Raw genomic sequence first — 14,365 nt, forward strand, 5'->3', positions numbered from 1 at the left:
GCTTTTGAACATCTACTTGAATGTCTGTGCAAAACAATGTTATGAACCAAAGTTTTTTTCTCCCCCTACTTCTTCTTCCCTCAAAGAAGTTTATAATGGAGAACCTGCTTTTTTGAGCTTTACAGAGAAAGACAACTTCTGTCTCACAAGCTGGGCTGTGGTCATTTCCAGCTATTTGAAATAAGTGCATTTAAAACTTATTTGGAGAGTCATTTGGTTCTCCTCTCAGAAGGATGGAAAAAATCCTTCTGATTTCCTCCATCTGTTTACAGAAGGGAAATCCTGCAAATTCCTACCTGATTCTTAATTTCCAAGGATTATTTGTTTAATGAAGGAACTGTTACAAACTGGTTCGTGCCTGGATAAGCTGACTCAAGTCTTTGTCACCTCTTTCTATCAGAACCGTGGACTTTTTCTAACATCAGCTCAGCCAGCGTCAAAAATTATGAAATGCAACTTGAATGCATCACTGCAAACACTCCCTCCTAGCCCTAACAGTACCTGATGAAATCAAGCTTTTTCTCCATGAATTTTTACAGGTTATTAACAATCAAAGATTATTCTTAAAAGCTTCCCTCTGCCAAGTGCAGGAAAACATATACCCAAGAATGTGTTTAATGTTTCGTTGGCTTTCTTTTTTTTTTGTTTTCACTAATACTCATTTGTGACATGGGTATTTGTAAGACTCGTTCTGTAGAAAATTTCTATGCATTTCCTATAAATTATTCTCTTTGGAATCTAACAGTGTTTATGGAAAGCCCATTGTGAATGGAGCGATGTGCTGCTTTCTCTCTCTTACATGCAGTTTGTCTCTTGCTCTGCTGGGATCCATGCAATGTGCACTTGCAGCCCAGAAAGCCCCATATCCTGGGCTGCATCAAAAGCAGCGTGGCCAGCAGGTCGAGGGAGGTGATTCTGCCCCTCTACTCCGCTCTCATGAGACCCCACCTGGAATACTGCATTCAGCTCTGGAGTCCCCAACACAAGAAAGACATGGAGCAGGTCCAGAGGAGGGCCACGAAGATGATCCAAGGGCTGGAGCACCTCTGCTATGAAGACAGGATGAGAGAGTTGGGGTTGTTCAGCCTGGAGAAGAAAAGGCTCTGGGGAGACCTTCTAGCAGCCTTCCAATACTTAAACGGGGCCTATAAGAAAGCTGCAGGGGGACTTTTTACAAGGGTGTGTAGTGATAGAACAAGGGGAAATGGCTTTAAACTGAAAGAGAGTAGGTTTAGATTAGATACAAGGTAGAAATTCTTCACTCTGGGGGTGGTCAGGCACTGGAACAGGTTGCCCAGAGAAGTTGTAGATGCCCCATCCCTGGAAGCATTCAAGGCCAGGTTGGATGAGACTTTGAGCAACCTAGTGTAGTGGAAGGTGTCCCTGCCCATGACAGGGGATTTGGAACTAGATGATCTTTAAGGTTACTTCCAACCCAAACCATTCTGTGATCCTATGATTCTGTGCTTTTGCAGACTCTGCCCAGAGCCTGGACAGGTAGAACAGTTCAGTTTGTCCAACCTGGTCTTGTCATGAAGTTCTCTGTAACTTTGAGGCTGAGACAATGCCTTCTTGGCACCTCTGTCTTTCTGCCCTTTTGCTGTCCATCTCTGGTGAGCTGGAAATTCTTTGCAGGAAAAAGAGAAGCACAGGCCCCTCCTCTTTGGTGCTGTCCTCTTTTGTGTCTAGCTGTGAAGTAGAACTTGTTGGTCTCTTCTGTCAAGACAATTGAATGATGGTGTATCAGGTTTCTGCAAAAAGTAGGATTTAATACAGTTTACCAGGTCCAATGTGGGGGTAAAAAAGCATTTTCTGGCCTGCTATGCATTTTTCTATTTGTCTGAAATTCTGCATCAAGACTGCTAAATAATTTAATAGTCCTCTCAGAAAATTATTTTTGTTCCTCATAGCAGGTCATCATACATTGCCATTTGATGCCACCTTGTTTTTTTCTCTCACCCTATATGTGTCTTTATTTTGTGGGGGTTTTTTTCCTCCACTCTTTGACAAGAGAAATTAGCCAACTGCTAAAGTCAAAAATTTTGAGTAAGTAAATGAAAATAACTGAGCAGCTAACCTGGAAAGGTAGATATTCCCCTCCTCACGGTGCACAGTTTCTGTGATTCTTTTTGCTGTTCCTTTTCATAAATGCCATATTTCCTAGAGTCATAGAGCAGGAAACAATTTGAAAGCACAAAAGTCTACTGTTTGTCGATGAAAATACATATATTCACTCCCAGAGAAACTGCTTTGACATTAATATAGAGGATTATTCAAATAAAACTGTATAACAGACAGTTACAATGTTATTAATTTCATATTGACTATTTTTTTTTACTTTACAATGTCCAACTTTGGCCTCATTTTCTGCCCCGTACCTTCAGATGACATTTTTTGCATTTGGTCAGAAATGGGTCACTTTTTTCTTTTTAACAACCTGAACTGAGCATGCCTCAAAGGGCTCTCTGGCTTAGGAGAACAGACATCCTTCTCAGCTAGAAATCCACTGTCAGCAGAGTTAGTGATGGTTCAGGCTTCTTTGCCCTGCTAGCACAGGAACAGTCCAAAGGACATACACCAGAAGGGACTTCATTCTGGGCAGCGGAAGGTATGTGTGTGTGTACACACGTACATATATACATACACTCACTTTTTTGCAACAAGGGTGCTTCATCATCAGTTCTCCTGCCAAGACTGAGCTAACCACAGTTTTTGGAAACCAGCATTCTGACTTTAATTTGGGCTGACATGGTAGATATTTAAGGATACGATCTCTTCTGTTCCCCTGGAGGAAAGTGAAGTGCTCTGTTTCTGTTGGTGTTTCCTTCACCTCCTGAGGTATCACTTCAGATAGAGAGAAGGCACCTTCCTACAAGCTTTAACTCCTCTTGACAATCCTGTGGGAAACGGATGTTCTGCTGCACGTAGCATGAGCACAGCTGAGCCCTCAGCACTGCGGTAGAGGTGGGAGAAGCATCTGCTAAGGATTGGGGCTGGGGCTGGGGCCTGAGCTGAAGAAAAGGCTGTTTCTACTCTCTGCTGGAACGGTATCCCATCTCCTGGTACTATACTGGCATCTTTTTTTTAGCCTCCCACATCACTTGTCACCATGTGGAGGGAAAAAAAAAAACCTTAGGGGGAATTTCAAGCAGTCTGACAACCAAAGAGCTGTGCCCTGTGATAGTCCAAAGAATATGTTTTGTTGCAAGTGCACTTGTTTATACTGGATTGAGTATAATTGAGAGAAGTAAATTACAAGTTCCCTTTTGGGTTTTGTGCCTGTTGACAGGTCTAAGGTATGCCTGCAAGCTTTTGCTCTTATGACAGTGCTGGGTCCATAGACCCACCAGATGCTCTCAATGCAGGATGCTTTCAGGCTGGAAAACTGACATCTCTGCTGCCAAAGCTTCTTTGCTTCCTCCAAATCCTCGTGAAACATGTCTACCAAGAAAAGCACAGGTTTCGCAGGTGTCACCAGCTCTACCAGGGGTCTTTGAATGATGGCTTTGTCTGGCAGGGACTTTGGCACCTCACTACTGTAGCTCTGCCAGCAAAAATGTTTTAAATTTCCTTCAGTGTCAACCTGGTTCTGAAAGCTCCATCTGTCTGCAACTTTGTCAAATATGGGATTCCAGCTGTTTTAAAAATAAACTATATTCACTATTTGGGTGATGTAACGGCTTTGAGAATCAGATTGTTGTCTTGCTCATTTTTTTCCTTCCTCTACTAGAGCAGTGACTTTCTCTCTGAGGAGTGCCAGAATACATCCTGCAACTGAGGGATAAGAAGTAGGAGCTGCAGAAAAAACTGTTCCCCTGCCCTAGTGTTTGGATGTGCTGGTCTCTGACTATCCCACCCAAAAGTTGTACATCCTCTTCAGCTCCAAGATGAGTGTAGTATATCCTTTGAGCCAACATAGGTAGAGTTTGGAGTTCAGTTTTACTGCAAATTAAAATCTAAATGTTGGTAGAAGAGATTAGGTAGTACAAACTGTTTCGTGCTCAAAAAAAAAAACAACCACACCCTCATGTTTGAGCTATGGAGGCTTGAAATAAGTTAGAGACTGAATAGTGCTTTTGTTGGGTAGAAACTGGGAAGATGAGAAGGGGAAACGAAACTTTTTAAAAAAGAGGAAGGGTGGCTTTGAAAAGCTCGAGGACCGCAGTGCTTGGTGAAGACACTGTAGGTTGTGACAGCTTGCACACTGTTTCTGTTGCTCTGAAATGGTTGTGTTTTGCATTGTGTGAACTATGAAGGAATGGGTTCTTTGCTCCTAATAGGCTTTGGGAGCAAATCACTATGTGGCATATGGAGGGGATGGCAGGACATTAGGATAATAACAACTTAGTTTTACGGTTTTAATGAAGTGCGGGGGGTGGGGGTGTTGAATGGTGCTTCAGGGAAGAGGACTAGGAGCTTATTAGGAGAAAAAGGAGCAGGGCACAAGGAAGAGCAGGTGCAAACATCAGTAGAAAGCTGATGAGGGAAGGAACTGATATGAATACATTATGTACTAATAGAAATGCAGAAATGCTGGCAGATATCAACAGTTTCTGGCTGTATTAGTACTTAAAGGGCAGATGTGATAAAAGGCCTGGAGTGATAAAAAAGTCTCTCTTTTCTGCTTGTCTGCTGTGTAGACTTCATACCCTGCACCTGGGATTTTTATGTTCGGCTACAGCTGTGGGAGGATGCACTAAACCTGACCCAGAGGCTGTGGAATGTGGCATCGAGTTGCCACATGTTCTGCCCTGTTTAACTTAAAATTGCACAGGGCTCCGCTCTTCTGAGAGACAGCACGGAGCAAAACGCTGCTGCTGAGCGTGAGAGGCCGTGTGCTGGCCAGTGGCCTTGGCCATCCCTCTGGCTAGGAGCTAAGTACAGAGCTGCTTTTAGGCTGAGTGTCACCTGAAAGCCAGGGAAAGCTGGAGCTGTGTCTGGCTGGGCGCTATGGATGAGCTTGACACTGGGCTGGCATCCAGGGGTGCTGCTGGTTCTGTGAGATGGGGAGAAGCAGGTACCAGAGAAAGGGGCTGTGGGAGACCCATGTCCCGTTCTTTCTGCCTGCAGCTGGCAGGACCCCTCACCACAAAGCTCTAGGGGATTGTTAAGCACCTCTCCAGTTCAGTCCATTTCAGTTCTCGGACTGGCGCACAGGTGCGGGCGCCGTGCCCTCAGCTCACCTTTCGCTCCTCTGCAGATGCACGCAGCCGCGCGCTCGCAAGGCCATCCCGTTGGGAACGGGCAGCTCCTGAGTTCAGTCTCTGGCCCCAGGGCTCGTTTAACCCTGCTACGTGGAAGCGGGTCGGAAAGTCTCACTGGTGCTTGTCATCTTCCTCTCCTGGAGAAGGACGAACCTTTTTTTCCAGCACAACGGCAGCTGGAAAACAGGAAAAGCAGTAAGTGCTGTTGGCTACTCCTTCCTATGCCTGTCCCTTCTAGAGGTCACTGATTACCCACTACTGGCTTCTCCAGAGTTGTTTCTATACTGCCTGTCCCTGAGCCCAGAGTCATAGCCTTGGCTATTCCCCTGGGCCAGTACTCTGGTTTCTCACGGCCAGTATGGTAGGTGTGTGCTGTTGTTTATTACTAGGACACAGTGGGTTCCTACCATCCAGGAGCTTGCATCAAAAAAAAAAAACAAACCCATATTTATAAGCAACTGGTGAAGTGTCTTATTCTCTTATTATCTCATATCTGCACTGGTTTACTGGATTAATGGCTTGCCAATTTATTAAGTATCAAACAAGCTCTCAGCACCTGCCCGGACCAGCCCTTCTGCCTTGGGGCAGTTGGCAAAAAAAATCTGCTTTTTGCCCTCTGCCAAACTTCTGTCTGAGCTGCTCTTACAGTGAAATTGAAGCTGTCTGGCCATGCCCAGAAGCAGCACTTCACACAGGTAGGAAGCTTGAAAGTAAAAAAAAAAAAAAAGAAAAGAAAAAAAAAAAAGAACTAAAAAGAAAAAAAGAGTTGCAAAACCACAGGAGTTTCCTGCCGCAAGGGTGAGGTGGCTGCCAAGGCAAGCTTTCAGTTTTATGTGGAGGCTGAAGTTAAGATACCAAAATCTTTGGCATTGTTTGGGCTTAGTGCTGTGAAAGCTTGGCTTTGAGAAACCAGTGCTGGGTAGCCAAAGGCATGGTATTGTGACTGCCTGTAGGGGACAGTAGTATGATGGGGAGGGCTCATAACAAGGAGGCTGAGAGGAACCTTGCCTTTTGGGGTAATGGTAGTGGGGAACACGGAGGGCAGAGCTAGAAAAGAAAGTGCAGATGAAGAAGTTAAAATCAAGAGGCCACTGCAGAGTAGCAGCACTGCCTGACATTTCCTGAGCGAGCAGCTCAGAACGGTGCTGTTACTCCGGTTAATGTTTTCATAGCGCTTCCTGAACATGACATCACCTCCAGCAGCATCTGTTTTTTGCATCTTGCTGAACTACAGCTTTAAAGAAAGGCAAGTAAGATAAATATTTTCAAAAGCATTGTCACTGGGTAGGTACAAACCGGCTCTCAGGTGAGAGCTGTGTTTGAGCAGAGTGTGTCCTTTAGAGCACTAGCCAGCCATGAAGGCCAGAGCTTTTGAAGCAGAAGAAAGGATTAGGTTGTAGATAAAATGACTTCAATTAAAATGCATTTTTTTCGATCCTGGCTTGAAAGGAGTTAAATTCAAAATGCCCAAGGTGGTGTAGGTTTCATATATTGCTCTTTAGATGCTTACAGACCCAGAATAACAGCAATACACAGAGCAACCGTTTGAAAGGAATAAACTGCAACCTCTAAAGCCTTATCAAAAGAGCAGCAATCCTGCCCTCCTCACTGGGACAGGAAATACAGCTAGCAGCATGGAGTAAAAAAGCCATGTGAAGTGGTGAAGGAAACTCTTATGGGTTTCTGTAGCTGATGAAGGGACTACCAGAAAGACAAGAAGAGTATGCCAGTGTTTGAAGCGGAGCTGGGGGGCGTGTGTGTGGTGCAGTAGGCCAAGCAGAATGGTGGGACATTTCTCCCCACAGAATATCCCCAAGCCACTAACATAGAGTCATTGCTAAATTAAGTATGTCGAACCGCTTGTTCTTTTCTTATATGTTTGCACTTGTGCAGGAAGAGCAACAGCAGACAAGCAGCTTTCTTGGCCTAGGAGGAATTTTAGCAAGGCTCTAGAAACCTTCGGGAAAAAAAACATAACCCACAAGTGTAGACTTAGAGGCCCCTAACCTTTAGGCATATAAGGACAGACTAGGAAATTAGAGACAGCGCTCATCCAGCACGTATTTTTGCAGCCCAAAGAGTGTAAATGCCATGCTCCCAGGGAAAAGCAGTGTTTCTTGGAGGCTGTTTGCATGGGACTAGTCTTAACATCCAGCCATTCCCCTTTGCGTATTCAATGAAGAAAGAGAAGGGCAAGAGTGAATCATGGCAGCAGTGGCTCAGAGTGCCAGAGTTACCCTTCCCCTCTGATTCACCCTGTAGATGTGCCTCTTTCTTCATCAGCTACCAGGAGAGCTTGGCCTCACAGCTGGAGCAGCGCAGGGTAGGGCTGAGTGGATAGTCCTTTTACTTTCCCATGTGGAACTGGGGCAACACCCACCCAAGTCCATCTTAATTGCATCTCAGCACTTAACAGAGCTAATGCGATAGCTGGGTAGATGGGAAGAGACCAGGCTAGGCATTGTGTATCACCTCATAGCCCATAGCTAGCCAAAAGCATCCATTTACAGCTTCATTTTATTACATCTGCTAGCCAGCTGTGATGATAGAGTGTGATTTCCTCCCTCCCCCAGTACAGCCTTGCCAGCACACACAATTCCTCTAACACAACTTTCTTTTATTGCGATTATTGGGGGTTGTATGAGGTGGACCAGCGCTGGTGGCTTCGTACCACCAGGAGTATGTATCACAGCTCTGCTTGTATAATAGCTCCTTTTAAACCAGAAGTGCTTTGTCCATCTAGCACAGTCTACTGTTATTTCTAGATCTGTAAATCACTCCTAACATAAAACTTAATGATCTGCATCCCCCCTTTTTCATGAACCCCAGCCAAACAAGAGCACAATGCTGCAGCTGGAGCTATTAAGCTATGGTGGCAGCAAAGCACTCCATTAATACCTCATGCTCAGCAGTTTGTGATGCATGAGAGCTGAATAATTATGCCCTTGTTACCCTCAAATGAGAGGCACAGTTGCCAGAAACAAGCATTTACAATTAAAAGACTGTATCGAGTCAAGAACAACATTTGTTCATTCATAAAACAAGCCTTTCGTAGCAAGAGGACTATGAGGCAGCAAACAGACAGGCTTATGTTAACGAGACAGTTGTTTCTAGGCCTGTATTGTACCCCCTCAGATAGATCTCCATAGCCACTTTATCCCAGCTGGTTTGAGAAACTAGCGGGCAGAGCTTTAGCCAAAGCTCTTGTTGCCACGAATTGCACTGATAGCAAGGTTTAGTTTAGATTTGAGGGACAGGAACGGGAAGCCAGGCTTTAACAACGTGAGTATCAATAGCCAATGATCTGCAGCCTTTGAAACAGAGCAGAGAGGCACAGGAGAGTGAAAACAGGCATTGTGTTAATAGCAAAAATAGAAGGGGTGAGAGTCTGTCCTCCCTTCTGAGGATACCTTGTTGCTTACACCAGGGTAGCACCTCCATGTCTTTGGTTAGTGGCATGCAGAGACTGCAGAACAATTAACTCTTCCTTCCTCACCTACAGCCCAACACAAAGAGAGATTTCAAAACAGTGTCTGCACTTACATTTTTGGAAGAGTGACAGCTGGTGAAAAGGAGGGCTGTAGTGCAGACAGACTTGCATTATTTTGAGCAACATTCCACCACTCTCTAAGCAAGGGTAGGGTATGTGGTAATAACTTGTCATGGTTTTGTCTTACAACATTGAGCTTTCCGTAAGTTCAAGTGAGGACTGAAAATAGAGTTCTGAAGTACACCCCAGACTTGGCACTACAGAGCACTACAGGCTTTCACACAGCACATCTGGCAACAGATACCTGACTGGCTATTTGCTGTCCTCATCTGGCCACACATGAGTCATGCTACAGAAGAATGTGCTTATGCTGTCACCTCCTTGTGAAGCCCTGAGTCTCACCTCAGGACTTGCCAACTTCAAAGCAGGCAAGTCTGCTTTATTTTCCCAGTCCTGTTCTGATACTCAACCAAGAGATAATAGGTCATAAGAAACAAACTGAATGAGTGATTAGGACACACGGGCTGGGCAAAGCAAGTTTCGCTGGGGTGCCTGGAGAGGACCGGAATTGCAAGAAGCCCTGTCTGGCATACATTACAGTTATGTTTGCCAACATTTCTGTTTGTGGACCACAGAATTTTTCTAGCATGCATAATTTGCATTTTTTTTTAATAATAAGCTTCTCTTATTTAACTTCCTGAGAATCCAGGAAATGCTCAGGTACTCGCTATTCCTTTCTTCTCCCACCTATGATCCACAGGCCTTTCATTGAAAACCACAGCATAGTACAGTCCACAACGATCTTCCAAGCCGCAGTGCACTGTTATAGGTGCAGGTATAGTCATGCAGCCAAAGCTCGACTTTGTAATAAAAAGGAATTTTCAAAAACATCTCGACATGTTACGAACCAAAAGGAATAAAAGTAAAACTCAAACTGTTCAGGGAAAGTATCTTCTTGAGACGATATTGATCTGGTTATATTATCTAAAAACCTTCAGGTTACTTTTTAAAAAATAAGCAAACGATTTGAAACAGTATCACTAAAACACACAGTTCAATTTATAGCCACACTGACAAAAGAAGAGGGCAAGGGGGCTTCAACTCCACTGAAAATACAGGTGGAAAGAGGGCGAAGTCCTCCGGAATAAATAATTTCAATAACAGGATCATCTTTGCCCTCTTGTGGGCAAACTTCTCTCCTGCAGCTTCTCAGCAGATTCCTGTTGCAGACGGTGGGAACACAACGCAAAAACCATCTCTGACCTTCCTTGTGCTTCCTTTAGCAGGCAAAGAACAGCTGTTCTGAATACAAAGAGAAGTCAAACCCAAAACCCCGCCAAGCAGTTAACCTCACTTGGTTCCTGCACAACAGCACCAAGGAGGCTGTGTGATAAAGCAGGTGGCTGGTCGTGCTTCTCACTGGAAGGAGAAGGCTCACCCAAAAGCAAGGACAGACATACATGCCTGGAACAATGGATGCACGGACAGCAATGACCAGGCAGTACCTGTGCACTCACAAAGGAAAGCTGCAGATTACCAGCCTGTACTCTGCCCTGCTGTGCTATTTTGAGAATTTACAGTAAACTAACTTGGATTACGCTCCTGAGAAAGAAGTTGTCTCAATTCTAGCAGTAACAGAACTTAAACTCTGTGGTCATGCTCCAAATTATTAAATATTTATTAGTCTTTCTTAGGACTTCAGAGTTATTTTCCTCATGCTGCGTAAATCCACCACTGACGTAACCTTTTAATATAACGTTTTGCTTCAATTGTTTTCTTGCTTCTAGTTTTCAAATGTAATTAAAAGCATTAGAGACTTTTTTCCCTTATGAATCCTTAGGGTTACACTCATCTCTGGCACCTTCATCAAAAAGACAATTTCACCTTTAATGTTACAATATAAAGAAAAACATACTGTGGCGTTCCAATTTCAGCGCCAACAATGCAAAGAGTGCCAATCCGCTCCTGTTTACGAGATCACCACCAGGTAATAAGCAATCTATAGGACTATAAAACAAAACAGGTACCCTGCCAGAAAGCATGCAGGTTTATTTCCTTTTCGCCCTCCCTCTACCACTCACAACGAGACAAACTTTTTTAAAGGATCCAGCTGCTCCCCCTCAAACAAGTAACTTGGTCACCCACATTTTTCTACACCAGAAAAGATTATTTATTCTTAACACCTTTTGCTAGTTTGTGCTCCTTCCTTTAACAAGTCTGCCACTTCATTATTTTCAGCTCCAACTGATCAAGACAATAGGAAAACAGCTCTTGAATTACACTTGTCACAGTAACGTATACACCATGGTAGGTGTAAAGGCTACTGCAAACTTGTTTGGTTGGACTCTGTGGTAGGAGGCAATACTGACCTTATGAGAGACATTTCCTCCTGGCAACTTGCAGTGAGAATATCCAGCTTTGCAAGTCGGACCCTCCTCCCCAGTAACAGGCAAACACAATGCAAACTTTTTCCTCCAAATGAGGAAAAAAGGATGATGTTATTTCCTATGATTTGGTCTGGGAGAACTACATAGCAACACCAAATCATAGCAGCAGAAACAAGAAACACAAGTTATTTACTAAAGTTTTATTTAAAAAATTATTACAAAATATTTTAGAAAGTTTTAAAGACATTATACATTAAAGACGACCACAGGTTTAGAATAGAAAAAATATTTAAGCCTTTCAAAATTATTTGAATGGAAATTCAAGGCAACACTGGCAACAAAACTATTTTTTTTATTATTTTATATATATAAACTACTGTATTTTCATCCTGATTTAATATTTATTAGAAGTCACTTAAATTCTCAAAGGTGTTAAAAGTTATAGATAGTTCTGAACAGCATAAATTTTAATATCTAGAAAACTGCTTATGTTTACAGCAATAGACTAAAACAAAGATGAATTTCCATCTTAAAGGCACTACCAGCATCTTGATTCGCTACAATTTTATATAACTTTTCACAAATTTCACAAGGTATTTCCCTTCAGTGTAGAAACCTTGGTATTTTTATTGCACAAATTTGAACAAGGATCACCCTGATGGCCATTATGCAAAAACATCTTGTGCAGAGCTCTGAGATTTGTGTGTGATAGCTCACTGCTTTTCCAAGTTGGAGGGTGCAAAGGTAGAACTTAATTGTAACAGACCACAACCCTTCCCTGCTCTTTTTAAGCACAGAGTGCAAGCAGTAAGGAACAATTCACATGTGTAGAACCTGAAGGGCAGTGGTAGCATTGTGATTTTAATGTGGACTATACGGAAAACAAAAATGAACATTCACAATCTATGCAATGCCTGTGCAGATTTTCAGAGCAGAAACTCGCAGTCCAGCCACTTAACACCAAGTCCTCACATGTCCTGGAGAATCCTCTCCACTGATTGTCAATGCGCTGTACACAAAGCCTGAAAGTGGATGCAGAGTCTTTAAATATTTTTGGACAGGCTCAGCTGGAAAAGACAAAAGCTTTTAATGTGTCTGAGCAGGCTCGCAACACCACTGCCAAGCACGGTGGTGAAGAAGGGAGAAGACAATCCCCAGCTAGATGTATTGGCCAGGTTCTTCTACCGGTTAAGATTGTACAGAGATGGTTACTTTGCAAACAGAAGAAGAAACGTAGTACAGTTGCTTGTAACACCACTTCTGCCAGTGCTCCCACCACTCTCCTGAACAATCCCTAGTCCACTTCAGTCAAAATCAGCCACCTTAACATAAGCAATTTCAATAGCTGGTTTAAATAAATTAGGCTGACTTAATCAGAAGCAAGCAGTAAAACAAGCAGACCGCTTTGCTGACAGAGCATGGGAGGGGTAAGAGACATCCAGCCACATGCACAGAGCTCCTGCAAAACCAGATGTTTAATCCAGCTCCAATGCCATTCTCTGGGATCAGTCTAATTAAAAGACAGACACTCAAAGCCTGGATCTGACACCAGAAGCATCAAAAGGGGCATGTCAAGACTGCAGGAGACCAGTCTGCTCAGCCACCACAGCAAGGAAGTCTCTCCCCCACCTAGCCTGTGAGAGGAAAAGAGCTCTCGGAGGGACACACACCTGCACTGTTATCTTAGGAAGCTGATAAAGCAGTTAAGCAAATGACCTCGCAGAAGCAGAGAACAGCATACACACTAGCAAACCTGCTTCTCAACTATTTCAGAACAGAACAAAAAAATGACCTCATACTTACAAGCCTAGGATTAATAGTACCACCATGGAGAAACTGCTTTGTTAGCCAACAACTGGTTTGGAAGCAACAATTTAGCAAGTACCTTAAACCTATAACCAATAGGTGACTTGATTGTAGTATTTAACTGCTATGTGACAGATTAATGCCAGCTAAACACTATCTAGATTGGAGCACTATATATTGTAAAGAATAGCAGGACTCTTCCCATGAGTAAGCTCCTGTGATGTACAGGAAAACAACTAACCAGTTTCCCAAAAACTACTGTTTGTTATTGTTATTAGCTGATGGCAACGCTTGCATCTGTTTTAGTAAGAGAAGGACTCTGATCCTCAAATCTATACATGGATCAGTCAGTTGGTGAGAGAACAGGTGTAAACTGCCTACTTGGAACAGCTAAAATGAAAACAAAAAACATGCCAAAACCCCCTCACTCTAACAACCCAAAACATGCCAGGGACACCAGCAGGTATGCAGCAGGAGGATCCATCAAACCATTCTGCTAAGGTTGGCATTATTTGTTTCAAAAGGCCTAATGGTCAAATCACGGGAGTCAGGAGATCTCAGAGTCACTTCTTCTAACACCAGCTCTTTGTGGCACCTTTTCATAACAATATCTTATTCTGTATTTCAGCTTCTCTGTGAAGTATCACCAGTAAGTATCATAGATAGGGAGGCCAAGTCAGAGAGATGATTTTACAGATTCCTTTCGGTACCACTATCTCCAAATTCAGGAACAGGCACCAATAACAAAGCACTTAGGTGGGAAAAAGTCTATAGAAAAAGCAACCAAAATCCAGAACTCTATTCACATGTTTTTAAGCTGAGAAAAGTTACATGAAAAAATATCTGAAGATAAAAGTCCTGTTACAGTGCTGCATTGCTCAATAAATATAAGCAGCACAGTGTTATTCTTACACTATATTTACAGCTTTTAATTGTAGATCAAGGTTTAGAGACTATAGACATTCTGATGTAAAACCAAATTCAGTAGAATTCTGGGCAATAATAAAAAAAAACAACCTTAGAGTGTTAATCATAGATATGGATACAATCCTCAAAGTAAGACATTGTAAATCATAGCAATTTCTCATTATGGCAAGTTTTGTATCACCAGTAACATTGCTTGTAAGCAAAACATCTCTAATCTACCCAGTTTTCAGCAACAGCTACAGCAAGCTCTGTACACCTAGAATGAGATCAGGTTTTAGTGCAAATGGACACTAATAAATACAAGGGGGAAACATTCAGTCCAAAGAGCATTTCTTCTTCACAAAGCAGGAAATTCTGTGAAAGAAATTATGTCCTTTAAATGTCTGAAACCAAGCTACAGCTTAAACGTGATGCTTCACACAACCTGTCAAAATTTTACATCCTCCAAGCAAAGTGTAGTGTTAGGCTTAGGTCTCAGAGCTTATAGAGAGAACATCACAAACTCACATTCATCAGAAAGTGGCAGAACTGGAAGAAAAAAAAAAAACAAA

This window comes from Tauraco erythrolophus, chromosome 7 (genome assembly GCF_009769465.1).
Source record: "Tauraco erythrolophus isolate bTauEry1 chromosome 7, bTauEry1.pri, whole genome shotgun sequence".
NCBI lineage: Eukaryota > Metazoa > Chordata > Aves > Musophagiformes > Musophagidae > Tauraco > Tauraco erythrolophus.